An 11,457-nucleotide genomic window follows, 5' to 3' on the forward strand; every position below is an offset into this window, starting at 1 on the left:
CCTCAGTGAGAGAGGGATGAAGACAGTGGGCACCATCGGCAGGAAGGAGCTCTGGCCATTCTGGCTTGACCTCTGGATGTGCAGAGTGGAGCGGGCTGGGCCCTGGGAGGTGCTGAGGGGGCTGCTGCATTGCTCCATGCCTCTGGGCCACCTACAACTCCAGTGAGAGGATGTGGGGGACCAGAGTGCCGTGTCCCCATCCTCCATGCGGAGCTGCCTGTAGAGATGGAGGCGACACAGACTGAGGATGTCCTAGAGTGGGAAAGAGGGGGACGGGGCATGGCAACATGTGGCATGGCTGCCTGGCCCTTACTGGCCCTCCCGCAGGTCTACACTGCTTTCTTCAGCTTACGTGTTATCCTTCCAGGCCCCTCCCTGGGGCCATCTCTTCCAGCAACTCATATGAACCCTCTCTGCGGCCTGGACCACATCAGGGCCAAGCAGTGACCACTTTGGAGTGAGTCCCTGAAGTGTCACCTGAAAACGGTCTCTCAGAATGCCTGGGGTGACTTCTGGCTTCTCCTGGGATGTAGAAGTCTCTAAGAAATTACAGCCACCCTTTCTGGAAGAAGAATCTGGATTATTCCCAGTTTCATGACTTTTTCTGATTCATTCAAAGAGGTTGCAGGGCAATTACCCTGAAGTCTGAAGGAAGACGGGCCCTGTGGAGGAGAGATGGGACATGAACCCTGGCGGACTGTCTGCTGACAGGTGGAAGATGGAGTCACTGTGTGTGTGAGTAGAGTGACTTAAAGTGAAAATCAAGCGTTAAAGGCCAATTGTGAGCGAGTATGGGAGTATACAATCCTCAGAAACCAAGGACCCACAGAGGTGTTTACTCATGGCAGGCCCTTCTCCCTGGACCTCTATCAGAGAGCTTTGAGAAATACTGGTAACAGGTAGTAAGATCAGAGAAAGCCTGTCCTAGGAGGGCAGGCTAGAAGCCCTGCTCAGACACTTCTTCTCCTAAGAAATGAAATCTCTTAACCGCTGGGAAAAGGCAGCCAACCCATCCCCTATGGGCCCTGGGGAAGACCTACTGAAGCTGAGGGAGAGGAAGATTTTAGGTTGAAAGCTGGATACATTTTTTTTTTAATCAGTAACATAATTTAGCTATAGTTATCCAGAATTTTAAGTACTCCCCTGTCCAATGTCATAGAACTCATCTTTTGAGTTTGCAAGTGAGGACTTTACAGGTCAAAAAGGGATGGACTTTTACTGGGTGTCTGCTGCCACCTAGTGGTCATTCATTGCAAGCTACGGGAAATTCCAATTTAGTCTTAACTAATTGGAAACTCTTGATGAAAGTGAAAGAGGAGAGTGAAAAAGTTGGCTTAAAGCTCAGCATTCAGAAAACAAAGATCATGGCATCTGGTCCCATCACTTCATGGAAAATAGATGGGGAAACAGTGGAAACAGTGTCAGACTTTATTTTGGCGGGCTCCAAAATCACTGCAGACGGTGACTGCAGCCATGAAATTAAAAGACGCATAGCCCTTGGAAGAAAAGTTGTGACCAACCCAGATAGCATATTGAAAAGCAGAGACATTACTTGCCAACAAAGGTCCGTCTAGTCAAGGCTATGGTTTTTCCAGTGGTCATGGATGGATGTGAGAGTTGGACTGAAGAAGTCTGAGCACCGAAGAATTGATGCTTTTGAACTGTGGTGTTGGAGAAGACTCTGGAGAGTCCCTTGGACTGCAAGGAGATCCAACCAGTCCATCTTAAAGGAGATCAGTCCTGGGTATTCATTGGAAGGACTGATGCTGAAGCTGAAACTCCAATACTTTGGCCACCTCATGCGAAGTGTTGACTCATTGGAAAAGACTCTGATGCTGAGAGGGATTGGGGGCAGGAGGAGAAGGGGATGACAGAGGATGAGATGGCTGGATGGCATCACCGACTCGATGGACGTGAGTCTGAGTGAACTTTGGGAGTTGGTGATGAACAGGGAGGCCTGAAGTGCTGCAATTTATGGGGTCACAAAGAGTCGGACACGATTGAGCGACTGAACTGAGTCAACCAACCAGCGGGTCAAAAAGTTGAGACCTTCAGACTTGCTTTGCTCAGATCCTAGAACGTGGTTGTAAGTTTACAGCTGACAAGCCCTTGAGTAAACAGTTTGGAGTTAGCATGAGCTGGTACATGTAGTGACCTCCCCTCCCCACCACCTTTTTTCCCCTAGGGTCTTAGTTTGAATTTTTAGGACCTTGACTTTGCCCCCAACTTCCCTGCTACTAAAAACCCTATTTGAAATGCATTTATAAATTTATAGTCAAGCATGGCTGAACTCATCCTGTGAAGATGTTTTTGAGAATTTTGTAGTACAATTGGAGATAATTATATGTATTTCAGTTCAGTTCAATTCAGTTCAGTCACTCAGTCGTGTCCGACTCTTTGCAACCCCATGAATCGCAGCACGCCAGGCCTCCCTGTCCATCACCAACCCCCGGAGTTCACTGAGACTCACGTCCATCGAGTCGGTGATGGACTGACCTGCATATAGGTTTCTCAAGAGGCAGGTCAGGTGGTCTGATATTCCCATCTCTTGAAGAATTTTCCACAGTTTATTGTGATCCACACAGTCGAAGGCTTTCACATAGTCAATAAAGCAGAAATAGATATTTTTCTGGAACTCTCTTGCTTTTTCGATGATTCAGCGGAAGTTGGCAATTTGATCTCTGGTTCCTCTGCCTTTTCTAAAACCAGCTGGAACATCTGGAAGTTCACAGTTCACATTATTGCTGAAGCCTGGCTTGGAGAATTTTGAGCATTACTTTACTAGCATGTTGGAAGAGTGCAATTGTGCGGTAGTTTGAGCACTCTTTGGCATTGCCTTTCTTTGGGATTGGCATCAAAACTGACCTTTTCCAGTCCTGTGGCCACTGCTGAGTTTTCCAAATTTGCTCGCATATTGAGTGCAGCACTTTCACAGCATCATCTTTCAGGATTTGAAACAGCTCAACTGAATTCCATCACCTCCACTAGCTTTGTTCATAGTGATGCTTCCTAAGGCCCACTTGACTTCACATTCCAGGATGTCTGGCTCTAGGTGAGTGATCACACCATCGTGATTATCTGGGTCAGGAAGATCTTTTTTGTACAGTTCTTCTGTGTATTCTTGCCACCTCTTCTTAATATCTTCTGCTTCTGCTAGGTCCATACCATTTCTGTCCTTTATCGAGCCCATCTTTGCATGAAATGTTCCGTTGGTATCTCCAATTTTCTTGAAGAGATCTCTAGTCTATCCCATTCTGTTGTTTTCCTCTATTTCTTTGCATTGATCATTGAAGAAGACTTTATTATGTCTTCTTGCTATTCTTTGGAACTTTCCTTTTCTCCTTTGCTTTTCACCTCTCCTCTTTTCACAGCTATTTGTAAGGCCTCTTTAGACAACCATTTTGCTTTTTTGCATTTCTTTTTCTTGGGGATGGTCTTGCTCCCTGTCTTCTGTACAATGTCATGAACCTCCGTCCATAGTTCATCAGGCACTCTGTTTATCAGATCTAATTAAAATAGCTAGATGTAACTTTATTATTAAAATAACAATAAATATTTAGGATTTACATAAACTTCATTGGTAAAGCAACAGCAGGATTTGGGAGAATTTGACTCCAATTTTGAAAGGAGTCCTATTGTAGGTAAAATGCCATGAAACAGCATTGCATGCTAAAGAGAAATCATTTATGAAATGAAGAGCCAATCAATGCACAAACTTCACTGTTATCTTTAAAAATTGCCACAGTCACCCCAACATTCAGCAGCAACACCCTGATCAGTCAGCAGCGATCAATATCAAGGTAAGACCATCTACCAGCAAAAAGACTATGACTTGCTGAAGGCTCAAATGATGGTTAGCACTGTTTGTTTAGCAAAAAATGTATTTTTAAATTAAGGTATGAGCATTGATTTTTTTTAAACATAATGCTATTGAATGCTTAATAGACTATTATGAAAGAAAGAAAGTGAAGTCACTTAGTCATGTCTGACTCTTTGCGACCCCATGGAGTGAAGCCTACCAGGCTTCTCCGTCCACAAGGTTTTCCAGGCAAGAATACTGCAGTGGGTTGCCATTTCCTTCTCCAGAGGATCTTCCCAACCCAGGGATCGAACCCAGGTCTCCCAAATTGTAGGCAGACTCTTCACCATCTGAGCCACTTGGGAAGTCCTAATAGACTGTTGTAGGGTGTAAATACAACTTTTATATGCGCTGGGAAGACAAAAAATTCAGAGATTACCCAACCCCTTACTTTCAGTTTGTGTGCCTCTTTAGATCTGCAGTGAAGGGTTAGCCGCTCAGTCGTGTCCAGCTCTTCGTAACCTCACGTGCTGGGGCTCGCCAGGCTCTTCTGTCCACGGGATTCCCCAGGCAAGAATACTGGAGCGGGTTGCCATTTTCTTCTTCAGGTTAGATCTGAAGTGACTCTCTTTTCTCTTCTTGTGTCTCTTGGATCCCTATAATGTGAATGGTATTCTGCTTGATGTGGTCCTATAGGTCCCTTAAGTTATCTTCACTTTTTAAAGTTCTTTTTTTCCTCTTTCCTGCTGTCTTTGAGTAAGCTCCACTGCCCCGTCTTCCAAGTCACTGATTCTTTTTAATGCTTCTTTCAGTCTGCTATTGAAGCCCTCCAGTATATTTTCTGGTTCAGTTCTTGTATTCTGCAGGCCTGTGATTTGTTTGGTACCTTCTCGTGTTTTCTCTTTGCCGAAATTCTGCTGTGTTCATCCTTTCCTCTCCCAAATTCAGTGAACATCCTCATGACCACTACTTTTAGACTTCTACTGGGTAAATTGCCTATTTGTATTTCATTAAGGTTTTTCTGGGGTTTTAATCTTGTTCTTTCATTTGGAAAATATTCCTCTATCTCCTCATTTTGTTTTGCTCTCTGTATTTGTTGCTATGTATTGCTATTAGGCAAAATAGCCATCTCGCCCAGTCTTGAAGTAACAGACTCAAGTAGGAGATAAAACAGCATTTAACCTGACGTAGCTTGGGTTGTCTTTTAGTCATTTGTGATTATCTAAGCAGCCTGATTTTGTGTGTGTGTGTGGTTTAGAGTTTTCTTTTAACTTTCTGTTTTATATTGGAATATAGTCAGTTAACAATGTTGTAATAGTCTCAGGCAGACAGCAAAGGGACTCAGCCACACACATCCATGTTTCCCTCCCCCTAACCGCTTTCCCGTCCAGGCTGTCACATAGCATTGAGCAGACTTCCCTGTGCTGTGCAATAGGTCCTTACTGGTATCCATTTTAAATACAGCAATGTGTACATGTCAATCCCAAGCTCCCTAACTATCCCTTCCCCACATCCTTCCTCCCTGACCACCGTAAGTTCATTCTCTAAGTCTGTGAGTCTGTTTCTAAGCAGCCTGTTTTTTTCTTGCTAGGTGCCAGTTTTTGAGAGTGTCAAGAACTTTCTGATTTTTCAGACCCCTGGGACCCAGAAATATAAAACTCTTTGCCACCAGAGTGAACCACTCAGAGGGTGTCCCCGTTATGGCTTGCGTGTGTCTGCTGGCTTTGGGGGAGGGTCACGGGAGCAATGCAAGGGCGGGGTCCTTGCCCAGCCAGGTTTGGCAAGACTGTAGGCGCCCACCCAACTGGCTTTGGTGGGACTGCAGAAGTGGTACAGGGGTGAGGCACTTGCTTGGTCAGCTTTGGTGGGGCCAAGGGAAAGTCTCAGATGCAGGACATTCCCCCCAGAGCTAGCAGGTCAGAGGCAGGGTGCAGAAAACGTGTCTGCCAAGCTTATGCTAGCAAGGTAGAAGGAGAAGCAACAAGGGTGCCCACCAGTGCCTGTGCCCCCAGAGAGCATCCCAACAGGTTCCTGCCCCTCCAGCAGATGCTTGAGGATTACCAAATACATCTTCTTCACAAATGGTCTAGGCATCTTTCAAGCGGATACTTTGGGCTAGATTCCAGGCAAGTGAGTTTGAGTATGATCTCTCTAAGAGAGAAATCTCCATTCCCTATAGGCCCATAGTTCTCCTGAACAGGAGCCCTGTTGGTTTTTAAAATCAGGCATCCTGGGAGCTGTCTCTCCAGTTCAGGTGCCAAGGGCTAGTGGGCACAGAGCCCTCGCTCCTCAGGGATAAGCAGTGTGTTTGTGAGATCCCTCCGGCTTGTGGGTCACCCTACTGGGGTGGGGTTTGGGGACACGATGACTGCCCAGCCAGCCCATCTTGATGTGGCCCTTTGCTGTAGAGGAGCTGATCTACTACCATTGGTTACCAGTGAGATATTTTCTTCTGTAAATTTCCTATCTCTAGCTGTGGTCTTTCATTCTTAGAGAAGTCCCTTTAGCATTTATTGTAAAGCTGGTTTTCTGGTATCGAACTCTTAGCTTTTGTGGTTTAATCTCTAAGTCATGTCTGACTCTTTGGTGACCCCATGGACTGTAGCCTGCCAGGCTCCTCTGTCCATGGGATTTCCCCAGCATGAATCCTGGAGTGGGTTGTCCTTTCCTGCTCCAGAGAAAATCCAATTTTCCCTCCCCAGGTGGATTCTTTACCACTGGGTCACCAGGGAAGCCTTCTTTTAGCTTTAACTCTTTATCTTATTTTCAAACCTGAATGATATCCTTGTTAGGTGGAGTATTCTTGATGGTAGGATTTTTCCTTTCATGACTTCAGATATATCATGCCACTGCCTCCTGACATGTACCGTTTCTGCTGAAGAGTCAGCTGATGCTTTATGAGAATTTCATTAGGCATAACTAGTTGGTCTAAGCTTGGTGCTTTTAATAGTCTCTCTTTAACTTTTGACATGTTGACATTTTGTCTCGGTGTGGACCTCTTGGGACACTCTGTCCTCCCTGGCTCTGGATTTCTGTTTCCTTTCCCATATTATGGAAGTTTTCAGCTATCATTTCTTCAAATAAAATTTCTGCCTCTTTCTCTCTCTCTTCTCTTTCCCTATCCTGCAAATGATAGTATACTTGATATTGTCCCAGTGAAGTGAACTTGCTCAGTCGTGTCCGACTCTTTGCGACCCCATGGACTGTAGCCTACCAGGCTCCTCCCTCCAAGGGATTCTCCCTCCATGGGATTTTCCAGGCAAGAGTACTGGAGTGGGTTGCCATTTCCTTCTCCAGGGGATCTTCCTGACCCAGGGATTGAACCCGGATCTCCTGCATTCCAGGCAAACGCTTAACCTCTGAGCCACCAGGGAAGCACAATTGTCCCAGAGGTCTTTTAAACTATTCTAATTTTTTTTATCCTTTTTCTTCCTTTTGCACTCTGGGGATCCCCGCTACTCTGTCCTGCAGTTCACTGATTTGTTCCTTCATATCACCTATTCAGCTGATGGTTCCTTCCAGCTTGTTTTTAATTTCAATTGTTGTATTCTTCAGCTCTATTTTCTTTTATGCTTTCTAACTCTCTGTTGTGCTTCTCACTGTGTCCATCCATTCTTCTTGAGTTTGTTGAGGCTCTTCGTATTCTTTACCGTGAACCCTTCATGGAGTAGATTGCTTATCTCCAGTTCTTCTGGGGTTTTATCTTATTCCTTCCTTGTAACATATTTTCCTTTTGCCTCCTTTTGCCTAGCTCTGTTTTTATTTTCTAGTATTAGACAGGTCAGCTACATTTCCCAGTCTTGGAGAAGTGGCCTCATGCAGCGGTTGTCCTGCAGGAGCCAGCAGCACACTCCCTCAGGACACCAAAACTAGAGGCTCTAGTGGTGCCGCCTGTGTGGATTGCCAGAGTGCTCCTATTTCGGCAGGGCAGACTACTGTGGGCCCACAGTAGGTGGGGCTGGTCCCTGGCCCAGGTGGCTGCCAGGGGATCCTGAATTGGGGGGAGGTCCCAGGGCTGGTTTCAGCCCATTCATGGCAGGGCCATGTGCCAGTATGGTTGGCTGCTGAGGTTGGGTGGTTTTACAGCTGGTGCTGGCCTGTTGGTGGGTGAGGCTGGTTCTGGGCCTGCTGATGGGCAGGCCTGTGTCCCAGAGTGGCTGACGGCTCAGCCTGAGGGGTTCTGGGACTTGTGCCCACTAGCTGGGGGACAGGGAAGAGTCAGTGTAACGGACTAGAGGAAGGGCTCCCAAGCGGCACTTGCGAGCCCTGGTGCCCTGGTGGTAGAATGGCGCCCTTAAGTGGCTGCCGCTGCAATATTTTTCCTTGGGGGGTGTCCCAAGATGTCTCCTGCCTCTTCAGGAGGCTCTCCAAGATCAGACCTAGGCTGCTTTCAAATGACTGCGTCCTTGCTGGATCTAAGAGCATGTGGTATTTTGTGTGCACCATTCCCAAGGCCTCCAGTTCCCCTGCATGCTGGCCTTCAAAGCCAGAGATCCTGGGGGCTGTTCTCCCTCTGGTAGGCTCCCCAGGGCGGGGGCCCTGATGCCGGCAGGACTCAGACTCCTCGCTCCTCGGGGAGAACCCCTTCAACTCTGCCTATCCTCCCGTGTGTGGGTCACCTGCGCAGGGGGCGTGGGTCCTCTCCATCCGTCCTCTTGTACTGTTGTTTCCTTCTTTGTATCTTAGTTGTGGAAAACCTTTCCTGCTAGTCTTCAGGTCGTTCTCATTGTTACCCTAGTTGGAGTGCCTGTTGGAGGAGGTGAGTTCAGGGTCTTTCCACTCCACCATGCTGGCCACTCCCTTAGAAAACCGTTTTCCTGAAAATAAGTTTCTCAGTGGGAAAAGCATACCACTGATGATCAGCTAGTGATATACGGATGGGACCACTTTGTCCACCACCATGACCCCTGGTAGGTGATCAGGCATTGTCTTCATCAAGGGTCACTGTTACTGCAGTCACTTCCTGGAACTTCAGGAGACTTTTCCTTTTGACACTCAGATCTCTGGACAGAAATAACACTATGTTGAGGCTTCCAGGGTCCTTCTGATGCCCTGTTGTGACCAGGTGATTGGATTCCCCAGATGCAGTCCAGTTCTAGGAATGGCAGAAGCAGGGCCCACGTGGGGAATTTTGGCCTGGGTGGATCTTGGAGGGGAGAGCTGCACTCTTGATGCACAGAAGTTGGGGATAGCTACACCCCCACTTTCACAGTTACCTGGCCCCTCTAAGCCAGAGGGCTGTCTATTGCCTCCATTCTGCATCCATCTGTTGGGGGCTCCCTCTTCCCCACACATCGACTCCCTCTCTCTGCTCTGAAAGTAGTAATCATTGTGCTATCACCTTTCAGCTTCTAAAATACTCTTGCCATCAACTCCTCTTCTGTTTTGTTTGGACACAGCTGCTTGTGCCTTAATAAATGTTATTTTGCTCTCCTTTTAGAAAAACTTGGAAGGGAGTGGAAATAAATGCATGGGTTTTTTAAATAGATTTTTTAAATATTTATTTATTTGGCTGTGTCGAGGCTTAGTCGTGTCGTGTGGGATCTTTTGCTACCGGCTATGGACTCTAGTTGTGGCAGGCAGGCTTAAGAGTGTTCAGGTTCAGTAGTTGTGGCCTGTGGGCTTAGTTGCTCTGAGGCATATGGGATCCTAGTTCCCCAACCAAGGATCGAACCTGCATCCCCTGCATGGCAAGGCAAATTCTTAACCACTGGACAACCAGGGAAGTCCCCATAAATGCAAGTTTTGATCCTTCTTCTTTAATAGCAAGTGCCAAACTGCTTTCTTAATAAACACTTAAAAACAATATTATATATGTTACTACATTTTTGACTGCTATGTAGCATCCCACAGTAGAAACACTTAATAAATTATTTAACCATTTACTTTGTTGGTCATAGATTATTTCGTACTTTTTACTACTATCAGTATCACTGAGGTGAACAATCTGATACAGACATCTTTGAGCACATTCAGAATTATTCCTCAGTAGAGATAGCTGCCGTCTGTGGGGTCGCACGGGGTCGCACAGAGTCAGACACGACTGAAGCAGCAGAGAATAGCTAGGGCAACCCGGATATCCTTTGTGAGTATTTGGATGTGTTCAACTGCTTCACTCGTGTTCGACTCTTTGCAACCCCGTGGACTGTAGCCCACCATGCTCCTCTCTGTCCATGGGATTCTCCAGGCAAGAGCACTGGAGTGTATTGCCATTTCCTTTTCCGGGGGGATAGATTTTGCCAAAGTGCCCCAAGAAATGCTGTATTAATTTATCTCCTACATCAGTTGTGAAACTTCCTGTTTTTCTTGCCAATACTCGGCACAACCACTAAAACTGTCGTGAGGTGATTCCTTGCCAATTGGATAGGTGCAGTTTGATATGTATAGTTTTAATTTGCACATCTTGATGTTCATTCTTATTGACTTGGGAGTGACATTTTGTATATATGTGTAGCTTGAAGGGTACTTGAAACCTGGGTGACATGTTGGGGAAACCGTGGACTGATTCAACCTCCGCCCACACCGCACACTTGTGCCCAGTCCCCAGTGTGCTCCTGACCTGCTTCCTAGAAGGACAAGGAAGCGCAGAACAAGACAGTGGTTCAGGGCAATCTCAGTGGGTTACAACTTCCCATGGCTCCTGTGACCTTTCAGAGTGAGAGCCAAGAGCTCACGACAATCGGTCCTGGGATTTCACAAAACTTGCTGGCATCTAGCGATTTGGAGATTCTTCTGTCATTATTCTTGCTGAGGTCTGTGGGAGCCCCTAAGGAAAAACTTTCACCTGCTGAGAACTTAGCCATCTTTGGGAAGGAGAGCTCACCTTCTACCATCTCAGTGAGTGTTTGGGAGGTTCCTTTTCAGGGTGACCCTCTTGGCCACTCCAATGGCTTACAGGCTTCTGCCAGATTCTACTTTCAGAAACACCCTTGTTATCTTGTCATCCCCATCATCTGGGGTGAAACCCAGCTCTCCTTAACTTGGTACTTTTCAGAGTAAAAAAAAACTTGGTCTCTGTCCTCTATTCACCTTTCAGCCCCTGCTGCCCACCCCCAGGAAGCCTCCAAATCCACCTTGCACTGGGGCTAATGTCCTTTCTTCTCTCTTCTCCAAATCCTGCTCACCTCTTAATGCCCAGTATGATCAGAAGTCATGGACAGATTTGGACATTCATATATATATATGGATGAATATATATCTATGAACTTGCAGGGGGCGCAAGTTCAGTCCCTGGATGGAGAAGTTCCGCTGGAGGAGGGCATGGCTACCCACTCCAATACCCTTGCCTGGAAAATTTCATGGAGAGGGGAGCCTGGAGGGCTGCAGTCCACGGGGTTGAAGAAAGTCAGACATGTGATCCTGAGCACACACACAGGATCTCATGATAATAATAATACAGATGGTATACTGATACGGCAGAAAAGCATGATGTTATTACGAGAACAGCTGAGGTTCCAGAAACACTACATATATCTAGGCTGCAGTGGAAAATGTCATATAATTCTAGATTCATAGAATGTCGATTCAGAGAGAGGTGCGTGAGAGATCACCTTGCCAACAGGCACTCCTGTCTCTCACCACTCGCTTTCCAGAGCAGATCCCGAATGCCCTCCAGTGGGGTTCCCAGGCTTCTGACTTCCCTGTGCTGCATTCTGAAT

Source organism: Ovis aries, chromosome 14 (assembly GCF_016772045.2).
Source record: "Ovis aries strain OAR_USU_Benz2616 breed Rambouillet chromosome 14, ARS-UI_Ramb_v3.0, whole genome shotgun sequence".
NCBI classification, from domain to species: Eukaryota; Metazoa; Chordata; class Mammalia; order Artiodactyla; family Bovidae; genus Ovis; species Ovis aries.